Source organism: Miscanthus floridulus, chromosome 2 (assembly GCF_019320115.1).
Source record: "Miscanthus floridulus cultivar M001 chromosome 2, ASM1932011v1, whole genome shotgun sequence".
Lineage (NCBI taxonomy): Eukaryota > Viridiplantae > Streptophyta > Magnoliopsida > Poales > Poaceae > Miscanthus > Miscanthus floridulus.
The window spans coordinates 3,064,714-3,077,072 of NC_089581.1; positions in this window are offsets into that span (position 1 = coordinate 3,064,714).

The window sequence follows — 12,359 nt, forward strand, 5'->3', positions numbered from 1 at the left end:
CTTTTCGCTCGGACGGGGGGTTGTTTGCCGAGCCCACTCGTGTGCGAGCCTGAGCCGCTGGGTCTCGGCAAAGTTGCAGGAGGAGCCCCCGAGTCTCTCGCACGGAGCGAGAGAGCGGTCAAAGGTCCCCCTGGCTTTGGTTCGCCCCTCGCGCGTGAGGGTTTGTCTGCCGAGCCCCCCTCGGGTGCGAGCCTAGGTCGCGGGGTCTCGGCATCTTTGCAGAAGGAGCTCCCTAGCCTCTGCACGGAGCAAGAGGGCCGTCAGGAGTTCTTCTGGCTTTTCGTACGACCCTCGCGCTTCCTTTTCGCTCGGAAGGAGGGTTTGTTTTGCCGAGCCCCCTCGTGCGCGAGCTTAAGTCGCTGGGCCTCGGCAATGTTTTGCAGGAAGAGTCCCTTAGCCTCTGCGCGGAGCAAGAGGGCCGTCAGGGGTTCTCCTGACTTTTTGTTCGACCCTCGCGCTTCCTTTTTGCTCGGAAGGAGGGGTGGAATGTGCCACGCTACCCTCGGTGGGTGCGAGCGATGGCATTTTCGGTGAGCTGTTATCGGGTAAGTCCGAGTGGAGACCCGTACCCCGTTCGCTGGGGGTCGGCTAGCGGTCCGGAGACGCGCTCCAAGAGTACCGGAGGGTTTCTCTAGTGGGTGCCGAGGCCGTTCGCTGGGCCTCGGTGGCTCGGTGCCTCCCTACGGTGGGATCCCATTCGGAGACCTCCCTGCCGGTCTCGGACGCGACACAGGGCGTCCCAAGCGTTTCGCTTGCTTGGGCCTCGTACAGGCTCGCCCGTGGTTGCCCCTGACTCTGTTGCCCTGGGGCGGCCGTCGAAACCCCTAAGGGTCCGGCCTTCGAATCCCTGGACCGTAGTGGGCTCGGTGCCCAGTTCCTTTGCCCGAAAGGAATCGGGTGGGGGTTATTTTCTCTCCCTACGGCTAACAACGGCAGGCGCGTCTTTTGAGGCGGCTTTTTTCGGGGAGGCGAAACGGCGCCTGCTGCTACTGTGGTTGGACGCGACGTGGTGTCAGCCGACGGGGCGTAACCGTACGCGGCAATTAATGAGGAGGGAGTGGGCGCGTGGGCGGTAAGACCGGATCTGGATAACCGCAGCGAATTTTTTGGGGTAACTTCCCCGATTTCGTCGCCCACGATTTGCTCCCTTCCCTGCATAAATACGAAACGAGCCTCGCCCCTTCTCCCCTTACCTTGCCTGTGTCTGCCTTTGCTGCCTTCTAGCTGTTGCTAAAGAAAAACAGAGAGCACCGGGAAGAAGGGAGAAAGGGGGGAGTGAGAGGCTGAAAGCGAGCCTTACCGCGGTAGTCGCGACCTCCACCGCGCGCATGGCCAACGTCGTGGTCCTCCCGGCGGACCCATGGGATCGGTCTGACGTGACCGTGGGAGTGCTGCAGTCGCTCGTCGACGTCGGTCTCCTCCGCCCGATCACCGATCCCAGCAGGCCGGAGTGGATGGCTCCGGGAGGCGAACTAGAGCCGAGGCCTCGTGACGGCTACGTCGTGAGCTTCGTGTCCTTCCACGAGCGTGGTTTCGGCCTTCCGGCGGATCGGTTCATGCGGGCGCTCCCGCATTACTATGGCGTGGAGCTCCACAACTTCAACCTCAACTCCATTGCGCAGGCGGCCACCTTCGTCGCCGTCTTGTGAGGGGTACCTGGGAATCCCTTCCCATTGGGAGCTGTGGCTTCACCTGTTTCGGGCGACGCATACCACCAGGCCGACGGGTATGACGGGCACGAGGAAGGTGACGAGGACCGGCGGCTGCACTCTCCAAGTGCGTCAGGACCGGCTGAACCTCTACGTCCCAGCCCAACTTACGTCGTCCAATCGTCGCTGGTACTCCAGCTAGTTTTACCTCCGCAACGACGACGGCAGGCTTCCTCCTTATACTGGGAGGGTAGTGGAGGTTCAGCCGGAGCACTGGCGGTATGGCGTCCCGAGCGAGGAGCAACACAGGCTGCGGCCACTGCTGAAGGCGCTGGAGAGGCTGCGCGATCATGGCCTTACGGCGGCTGTGGCGATGGCGGCCTTCCATCGCCGGAGGGTGCTGCCGCTGATGGCGCGGCGGCGATGTTTGTTCGAGATGACGCCGGACGAGCCGATCGATGGCATCCGGATGTCCGCCGCGCCCCTCTCCGACGAGGAGGTTCTGCGCCGGGTGAACGAGGCGGTTGAGGGGCGGCAGAAGATCGGCGGCCTGTCCCCGTTCCCGATGCGCCCGACGCCGGGGTACCTTTCCCTGGTGAGTTGTGTGCGGCTGCAGCCTCCGAGGCCTCCTTGTTCCTCTCCTTGGCCTGAGCCCTTGTTCGTATTCGTCGTTTTTCGCAGGGGATGAGGGACATACGAGCCTCCCCACCGCCCGTCCCTGAAGATGCACAGCGGCGGGCGGCGAACCGGGCGTACGCGGAGGCCCAGAAGAAGAAGAAGGATGCTAAGACGGCGAAACGTAAGAAGAAGATCATTGAGCGCGACGCTCTGGAAAAGCGTCGCCGGAAGCAGAAGCTCGAGGGTCTCCCAGTGGAGGCGTCTCCGTCGACGTCGGTGGAGGATTCGAGCGGCGACGATGGTGGTGAGGTGGAGCGGGGTCCCCTTGACCGCCTCCCTGACGTCAGGGAGATGGTTTCTTGGGGCGTCGGCGGGCGGTCCGTCGTCCCAAGGAGGAGGAGGAGACGGCGACTCGGGGCAAATGAGCGCCCGCCCCGCGGCCGAGGCCGATACGCCCAAGACGAGGGGCGTGGGGAAAGCGCGCCGTCAGCCCGCTGGGCTCGACGGCAGAGGTGGAGCAGGCGGCTGCGGGGCCGGCTCCACCGGGGGTTGAGCGAGCGCCGGAGTCCGGCGAAGGTCGGCCGGCCTCGGCGGATACGAGGGCCGCGCCCACCGCCGCCGTTTGCAGAGGAGGGACGCGGTGAAAGAAGCGGTTGGGCATCCGCTCGGGGTGAGTATTTCGCTAGTGAAGTCTTTTAACATCTCCTGCTTTTGTTTTGGTCGCGGGTCTGACCGTGTTTTGCCCTCAGCAAGAAGCGTTAGGCAGAAGCGTGCCTGCCTTTGCGTCGCGCAAGGCGCTAAGGTGGGCACGGGTTCCATCGCCCTAGGGGCGGTGGAGGTACACGAGTTGGTCGCCCAGGTAGGGGCTACCCAGGCGGCCGTGGGGCGAGAGGAGGAGGAGGAGCCTACACTCCGCGAGGCCGCAGCACCTGCAGCTGTCGAGGCCACTGTGGGTGCGGCGAGACCCCCTCGGCTTGTGGAGGCCACCGAGGGCGAGGTCTGAGGTCGAGGCCCCCACGGTCGCCGAGGCCCTCTGGACCTCAGGGGCTGAGGTGGTGGAGACCGCGGCGCCGGGAACTTCGGGGCCGAAGTGGTGGAGGCCGGAGTGAGCGCGGCGAGGGCGGCGGACCTCGAGGTGGAGACGGAGGCGAGGCAAGCCTCAACCCTGCCGCCAATTCAGGAGCGTGCTTCCTGTACAAGGGAGCGCCCGGGAGGCGGAGGTCCGCCCGATCCCTGCCGACAATGCTTCCCGGGGGAAGGGGTGGCTGATTGCCGGGCGGCCAGTGCCGTGGATGGAACAACGGCTTCGGCTTCGGGCGAGGGAAGTGCGGCCCCTCGTGCGAGTGCGGCCTGAGTCGTACGGGTGGGATCACCCGCGCGTCTGGTGGCGGAGCCGGGACGACCCTGAGGGGGAGCCCATCTTTGCACTTGAGGACGCGGCCGGAGGGGGTCGCTGGGACACACTCGAGTCAGTACCGCAGCCTGGCGGACGCGGTCGCTGCGGACAGCGCCTGTCCGTCGTGGCCAATGACCTGCCCGGGGTTTCGCAGGTACGTATCCCCACTTTTCTCGTGTGACGTCGTCTTTCTCCGGGTTTATTCGTAGTGCCCAATTGTGTTCTGCCTATCCAGGAGCTCGAGGCCCGGTCCTTCGGGAAGTCGTTGTTCCTTCGGCGGGAGGAGGAGAGGGGCGTCTGGGACGAGCTCTGTCGGCAGAGGGAGCTGCTCGCCCACGCTAACGAGCTTCTGTCGGCGCGGAGCGCGGAGGTGGAGGATCTCCGTCTTCGCTGTGTGACAAACGGGAGGCTGAGGCGGCCACGGCTCAGGGGCAGGTCGCCCCTTTGGCGGCACGGGTCAAGGAGCTGGAGGGAGGAACAGGCCCGGGTGGCCGACGAGCGAGACGCCTCCAACTCCGAGCGGAAGAAGTGAAGGCCACCGCCATAGCCACCGCCGGGCAGCTGGGTGCGGAGCAGCAGGGCACGAGCTGACGAAAGGTGACTTGGCAGAGGCCACCAAGGCGGCCGAGGCTTCCCAAGGCGAGGCCCTAAAATGGAGGGAAAAGGCCGAGGGTGAGTCTTGTTCCCTTTGTCTCGTTCGTCTTTTCACGCGTTCGGACACCTGACTTCTTGTCGCGACGCAGACAGAACTGGAGAAGGAGGCTTCCAGGGCAGCCGAGGCCTCTCGAGTCGAGGTCCAGCGCTGGAAGGAGAAGGCCAAGGGTGAGTCCCGCAGGCCTCGCGCCCCCGTTTGGCCTGTTTTCTTTGACGCTTAATCCTATTCTACTTGTTTTGGCGCAGGGTTGGATGATGAGGTCTCGCGGTTGACCGAGGCCTCCGTCGCGCTGCAGACAGTGCTCGATCGCGGAGATCGAGGAGCACGAGGTGCTGCAGAGCGCAGCTCGCGCCGTCTGCGAGGCCCTGGAGATGGAGGGGGTTCAATCGGGCAGCTCCCTTAGGAGCCGCCTGACTGCGTTGATTGGCCAAGCGCTGTCAGCGACTGCGAGAGGCGCTACACACAGGCGTCAAACGCGCCCTGGCCGTCGTCTCCTCGCACTACGCCGGCGTCGACGTCGAAGGCGTCAGTGACGGCTATGTCCTGTCCGAGGATGCCGTCAAGGCCGAGGAGGAGCTGACGAAGCTGGAAGCGGCAGTCGAGGGCCCCGGCACGGCGTTGGCGAAGCTATTCGAAGAGGAGGTGGTTCCTCCTTCGCCGTCTGCCGACGCGGCGAGACCCTGCGCCTTGACCTGGGCCGAGGGGGGCCATGTAATAAGTTAGATTTATTACTGTATCGTGACGTTTGTGGCCGTCGAGGCCTTTGTGAGGTGCTGTATATACGTTTTTTCTAATCGCTTTATTGTATTTCCGAGCCTCTGTCCTCTGTCTCCGAACGTATCATCTGTAAAACTCCCTTGGAGCCTAAGTCGTCCCTCGGGTAAAAGGTGGTTGAGGGAGTTGCCGTTAGCCCGGAGGCGTAGGTCATTCTCACGGCTCGGCCGGCCCTTTTAGCCTTGAGACATACTTTGGTCCTTAGGTTCTTTACAAATGATCTGTTAGAGCGCGCTAGAGAGAGTTTGGCGTAGGGATTTAACTGAAAATCGATTAAGAAGAAATGGGTTGTCCGGGACTTAGGGGGTTCCCCCCCCTAGCCCCCGAGGGAGGTTCGGCCATGAGGAGGCATGGCCGAGTCTCCCTTGAAGCGTTATCGTAAATGCGTTTGTACCTTCTATTCCGATTTCTAGACAAGTCCTTTGAAAAAACCCCCTCGGAGCCTGGGCTGCCTCTCGAGTAAAAGTTGGTGAGGGAGTGCCGTAGCCCGGAGGGTAGGCTTATCTCTCAGCTCGGCCAGCCTTTTGCTCTTGAGGGAACCTCCGGTCCCTTAAGTTTTTCTTTGTATCGACTTGTCCTAGTACGGACAGGTTCCCCTCGATGGGGGAACCAAAATTACAATGCTTGGAATATTTAAGGGTTTTAGAAGCGACGTAGCTGTCTATGTTCCAAGCGTTGATGAGGACTTCGCCCTTCTCGTCGGCTAACTTGTAGGTCCCGGGCTTCAGCAATTGAGAGACGATTGACGGCCTTCCAGGGTGGGGTCAGCTTGTGGCGGCCCTTGTTGCTCTGCCTCAGTCTCAGCACCAGGTCGCCCACCTTCAGGTCTCGGCTTCGGATGCGCCGGGCTTGGTAGCATCGTAGGGCTTGCTGGTACCTGGCTGAGTGCAGCAGCGCGATGTCTCGGGCTTCCTCCAGTTGGTCGAGGGCGTCTTCGCGGGTAGTGCGGTTGCTTTGCTCGTTGTACGCCTGTAGCCTCAGGGAACCGTATTCTAAGTTAGTGGGGAGGATGGCCTCAGCTCCATAGACCAGGAAGAACGGTGTGAATCCCGTGGCTCGGCTCGGGGTGTTTCTTAGGCTCCAGATGACTGACGGGAGTTCGGCAAGCCATTTCTTGCCAAACTTCTTCAACCGGTTGAATATTCTTGGCTTAAGGCCTTGTAGGATCATGCCGTTGGCACGCTCTACTTGGCCATTCGTCCTAGGGTGTCCTACGGCTAACCAGGCCACCCGGATGTGGTGGTCGTCGCAGAACGTCAGGAACTTGCGACCGGTGAATTGTGTCCCATTGTCAGTGATGATGGTGTTAGGAACCCCGAACCTGTGGATGATGTCAGTGAAGAATAGAACCGCTTGCTCGGATTTGATTTGCGTGATCGGGCGAGCCTCGATCCACTTGGAGAACTTGTCGATGGCTACCAGCAGGTGGGTGTAGCCCCCGGGGGCCTTCTATAGAGGCCCAACCATGTCCAGACCCCACACGGCGAATGGCCATGTGACGGGGATGGTTTGGAGGGCTTGGGCCGAGAGGTGCGTCTGCCGCGCATAGTACTGACATCCCTCGCAGGAGCGTACTAGCTTGGTGGCGTTGGCAACCACCGTTGGCCAGTAGAAACCTTGGCGAAAGGCGTTTCCAACGAGTGTCCGAGGCGCCGCATGGTGCCCGCAGGCTCCCGCGTGCAAGTCCCAAAGCAGGGCCTGGCCTGCCTCGGTAGTGATGCATCGTTGGAGGACGCCTGACGGGCTTCGCCTGTACAACTCGCGGTCGCAGAGGACGTAAGTTTTGGCTCGTCGTGCAAGCCGTCGGGCTTCGGTCCTGTCTGCAGGGAGCTCTCCCCGGGTGAGGTAATCAAGGAGCGGGGTTCGCCAGTCCGTACCCTGGTCGGCCTCGGGAGGCTCTGCTTCGATTTCCATGACTTCAGGCTCGACTGCGGAGGCCTCGGCGGCAGAGGGGGCCTCGGGCCCTTCGACGGGCTTGACTGGTGAGCCATCTTCCGCCGCCAGGGTGCAGTCGATGGAAGGTTTGCGGAGGTCTCTGGCGAAGATGTTTGGGGGGACCGGGGCCCTCGCCGACGCCATTTTTGCCAGTTCGTCCACGGCCTCGTTGTACTTTCGCGCAACGTAGTTGAGTTCGAGACCGTCGAACTTGTTCTCTAGGCGACGTACTATCGTGCAGTACGCCTTCATTTTGGGGTCATGGCAGCTTGACTCTTTCATCACCTGATCGACGACGAGCTGCGAATCACCCCGTACGTCGAGACGTCGCACTCCCAGTTCGATGGCGATTTGCAGGCCGTTGACGAGGGCCTCGTATTCGGCCACGTTGTTGGAGGCGACGAAGTGAAGTCGGATCATGTAGTGCATGTGTACTCCGAGGGGCGAGACCAGGAGTAGGCCCACGCCAGCCCCAGTCTTCATCAGAGACCCATCGAAGTACATGGTCCAGCATTCTGATTGGATCTGAGCGGGTGGCAGCTGTGTGTCGGTCCACTCGGCTACAAAGTCGGCCAGGACCTGTGATTTGATCGCTTTCCGAGGCGCGAAAGACAAAGCTTCCCCCATGAGTTCGACAGCCCACTTGGCTATTCTACCCGAGGCCTCCCGGTTTCGGATTATCTCTCCCAGAGGAAAAGACGACACCACGGTCACCGGGTGGGACTCGAAGTAGTGACGCAGCTTGCGTCGAGCCAAGACTACGGCGTAAACCAGCTTCTGGATGTGGGGGTAACGCGTCTTAGTCTCGGAGAGCACTTCGCTGATGAAGTAGACAGGTCATTGGACGGGTAAAGCATGTCCCTTCTCCTGCCTCTCGACTACTACGGCCGCGCTGACCACTTGGGTCAGTCGCGGTGACGTAGAGTAAGAGGTGCTCGCCCTCGGTGGGCGGAACCAGGACGGGGGGGGTTGGTGAGCAGTGCTTTTAGCCTAGCGAGGGCTTCCTCGGCCTCGGTGGTCCAAGAAAAGCGCTCGGACTTTCTCAAGAGGCGGTACAGGGGCAGGCCATTTTCACCGAGGCGCGAGATGAAACTGGCTTAGGGCCGCAAGGCATCCCATGACCCTCTGTACCCCTTTGAGGTCTCGGATTGGGCCCATGTTGGTCACGGCCGAGACCTTCTCTGGGTTGGCCTCGATGCCACGTTCCGAGACTATGAATCCCAAGAGCATGCCTCGGGGAACCCCGAAGACACACTTCTCGGGGTTGAGCTTGATGCCCTTCTCTCTGAGGCATGTGAAGGCAACCTCCAAGTCGCCGACTGAGATCACCGGCCTTCCTGGACTTGACTACGATGTCATCCACGTAGGCCTCGACGGTTCGCCCGATGTGTTCGCCAAAGACTTGGATCATGCACCGCTGGTAAGTAGCCCCTACGTTTCTGAGGCCGAACGGCATGGTTATGTAGCAGTACATGCCGAATGGAGTGATGAAAGAAGTCGCGAGCTGGTCGGACTCTTTCATCTTGATTTGGTGGTAACCGGAATACGCATCAAGGAAGGAGAGGGTTTTGCATCCTGCAGTGGAGTCGACGATTTGGTCAATTCGTGGTAGTGGGAATGGGACCTTCGGGCACGCTTTGTTTAGACCGGTGTAGTCCACGCACATCCTCCACTTACCACTTTTCTTCCTGACTAATACAGGGTTAGCCAACCACTCTGGATGGAATACTTCCTTGATGAACCCGGCTGCCATGAGCTTCTGCACTTCTTCGCCGATGGCCCTGCGCTTCTCCTCGTCGAACCGGTGCAGGTGCTGCTTCGCCGGCCTGGAGCCCGCCCGGATATCTAAGGCGTGCTCGGCGACCTCCCTTGGTATGCCCGGCATGTCCGAGGGACTCCACGTGAACATATCGACGTTCGCACGGAGAAAGTCGACGAGCACGGCCTCCTATTTGCTGTCGAGGGTGGCGCTGATCTTCAGTCCTCGGCCGTTGGGGACGGTGGGATCGACAGGGACGAGCTTGACGGCCTCCGCGGGCTCGAAGGTCCCGACGCGCCGCTTGGCGTCGGGAACCTCGCTACCAAACTGGCCGAGATCGGCGATGAGGGTCTCGGCCTCCACGATGGCCTCGGCGTACTCGATGCACTCGACGTCGCAGTCGTATGCATGTTCGTACGTGGAGCTGACGGTGATGATGCCGTTGGGGCCTGGCATCTTGAGCTTGAGGTAGGTGTAGTTGGGGACCGCCATGAACTTGGCGTAGCACGGGCGCCCCAAGATGGCGTGGTAAGCCCCCTTGAATCCAACCACCTCGAAGGTGAGGACCTCCTTGCGGTAGTTGGAGGGAGTGCCAAAGCAGACGGGTAAGTCGATGCGCCCGAGGGGTCGTGTGCGCTTTCCTGGCACGACGCCGTGGAAGGGCGCGGAACCGCCTCGGAGCCGTGACTGGTCGAGCTCCAGGAGCTCCAGAGTGTTGACGTAGAGGATGTTGAGGCCGCTGCCTCCGTCCATGAGCACTTTGGTAAGCCGGGTGTTGCCGACGATCGGGTCGACGACAAGCGGGTACTGCCCGGGGTTTGGAACATAATCGGGGTGGTCATCCCGATCAAAGGTGATTGCCTCCCGAGACCAATCGAGGTACCGGGGGGTGGCCACCTTGACCGAGAAGACCTCCCGGCGTTCCCTCTTTCGCTGGCGCGCCGTGAGGCATGCCGAGGGTCCGCCGAAGATCATGAAGGCGTTGCGTACCTCGGGGAACCCATCATCTTTATCGCCGTCCCTCTCGCCGGCGCCCCTTTTCCTGGCGTCATCGTCGTCGGGGAGCCCAAGCCTGGCGTAGTAACGCCGGAGCATGGTGCACTCCTCGAGGGCATGCTTCACCGGACCTTGATGGTAAGGACAGGGCTTCTTAAGCATGTCGTCAAATAGCCCGGGGCCCCGGGGGCCTCGGGGATTCCTGCGATCTGCTGCGGCGACATGGCCGGCCTCGAGGACCTCCTGCTTCCCTGGGCGACCCTTCTTCTTTCTCTTGGGGACGCGGGTGGGCGAGGCCTCGGGGGCCTCGTCCTTCTGCTTCCCCTTGGCGTCGTTGTTGGGGAAGATGGCCCCAACCGCCTCTTCGCCCGAGGCGAAGTTGGTGGCGATGTCGAGGAGTGCGGCCGCTGTGGTTGGTACGTTCCGGCCCAATTCTCGGACCAGGTCTCGGCAGGAGGTGCCAGAGAGGAATGCTTGGACGATTTCCTGAGTCACCGACGCGGGGCAACTCGGTGCATTTCTTGGAGAAGCGCCGGATGAAATCTCGAAGAGATTCGTCCGGCTTCTGGCGGCAACCTTTGAGGTCCCAGGAGTTCCCGGGGCGCACGTAGGTGCCCTGGAAATTTCCGACGAAGACCCTCACCAAGTCGTGCCAGTCGTGGATCTGTGCGGGGGGAAGGTGTTCGAGCCAGGCTCTCGCTGAGTCTGACAAGAACAAAGGGAGGTTGCGGATGATGAGCAGGTCATCGTCCGCACCACCTAGCTGACAAGCCAGGCGATAATCGGCTAGCCATAGCTCGGGGTTCGTCTCGCCGCTATACTTTGTGAGGTTGGCAGGTTGCCGGAACTGGGCTGGGAAGTGAGCGTTGCGGATGGCTCTACTAAAGACCCGAGGGCCAGGTGGCTCGGGAGAAGGACTGCGGTCCTCTTCGCTGTCGTAGCGGCCGCCTCGGTGTGGGTGGTAGCCCCGGCCGGCTCCGTCGTCGTGGCGCCGTCGCCTGCCAACTACTTCGTGGTCGCCTTGTGCCTCGCGTTGGTCTCTAGGTCGATCGCGCACCGAGGGGGCCCCGTTGGCCGTCGGCGCGCGAGCGGGCTCGGGACGGACCGAGGCACCCTGGCCCCGGCGAGGTTGCGCCGTGGGTTGCTCCGAAGTGCCTCCGCGCCGGCGGGAGGCGGAACTTTCGGCCTGCTGCACCGCAGCGGTCTCGAGGAGGTCGCGGAGCTCTCCGCGGACCCGTCGCCCCTCGGTGGTGGAGGGCTCGGGCATTGCTCGGACCAGCATCGCAGCTGCTGCGACATTCTGGCTAGCGCGATTAAAGATTGGGGGTGGCTCACCCCCCTCGTTGTCGTTGATGCGGTGATGGACGTCGCGGGCCCTCCGTCGGGCTCCTCCGCCCTCACCGCGCCCTTGCTGCTCCTGCTCGAGAGTGTCCCGAAGCTGTTGCAGGAGGAGTCGGTCTTGTTCGACCTTGGCTTGAAGCTCGTGGAGCTGCTCCAGGTCTGGGCGTCGATGCTCCCCGCGGACGAGATTCTCGTTCCGTGCTGCCGGGGCTTCGAGACGCGGAGGTGTGGCATCGCCCGCCCCTGGCCGGGGCGGGGAAGGGTTGCCTGTCCTCTCGTCCTCTTCGCCCGCCCTTGGCATCCCGAGCCCGACGTGGAAGCACTCACGAGACGGATCGTAAGTCCCTTCGTCGTCGGAGTCGGAGTAGCCGAAGCAGTAGTCGCTTGCAGTCATGAAGCGGCGCATGGCTTCGGGGTCACAAAGACTGGAGAAGTCTGCTCCAGCCCACGTCTCGTCTTCTTCCGAGGAGTCGGCGTGGGCGTGCGCCGATGTTGCGGGGGAGAAGTCGAGAGCGAAACGTTGGTGGAGTTCTGAGGGCTCTGCGTGCTTGGAAGCGTAGGCGGAAGCGAAGGCGGCGGCAGCGTTTATCAACCCGAAGGGGTACGGGGATGGTGCTACTGCCGGGCGCCGCTCCGCCGGGGCTGGCCCCTCAGGAGGTGGCGGGACAGAGCTTGATGACGAGGCGTCGCCGTGCGTCGCCGGAATCTTTTCCTTGCCCAAGCTCAGGTTAGATAAGTCCCCGACCAGGGACTCTGCACCAACAGCTGGGCAAGGGATACCGGCGGAGCGCGGCGCGTCGCCCCGAGCTTGCGTGGTGTCGGAGCGTTCCCGCTCGCGTCGCGCCTGGCGAGTGCTACGGGAGCCGCGGCCCGGACGCTGCCTGCGCCTGGGCCGCGGGTCTGTGGTAACGTCGTCGGGCTGTGGAGCTCGGGGTGCGAGGAGTACCATATCGTATCCACATCCTAGAGACATGAACTCTAGGCTCCCGAACCATACCACCGTGCCGAGACGTAATGGTCGTACGGGGTCTGCCATCCGGAACTTGCTGGGACGATGAAGCTAACACGCAGCGAGCCCCTACCTGGCGCGCCAACTGTCGGTGTTTCGGACCGGGGGGGGTCCTTAACCAACGAGTGAATTTGTGCTGCGTGCCCCTAATCCCCGATGGTGATGCAAAGAGACACAAGGTTTATACTGGTTCAGGCAATCAACGCCCTACGTCCAGTCTGAGAGAT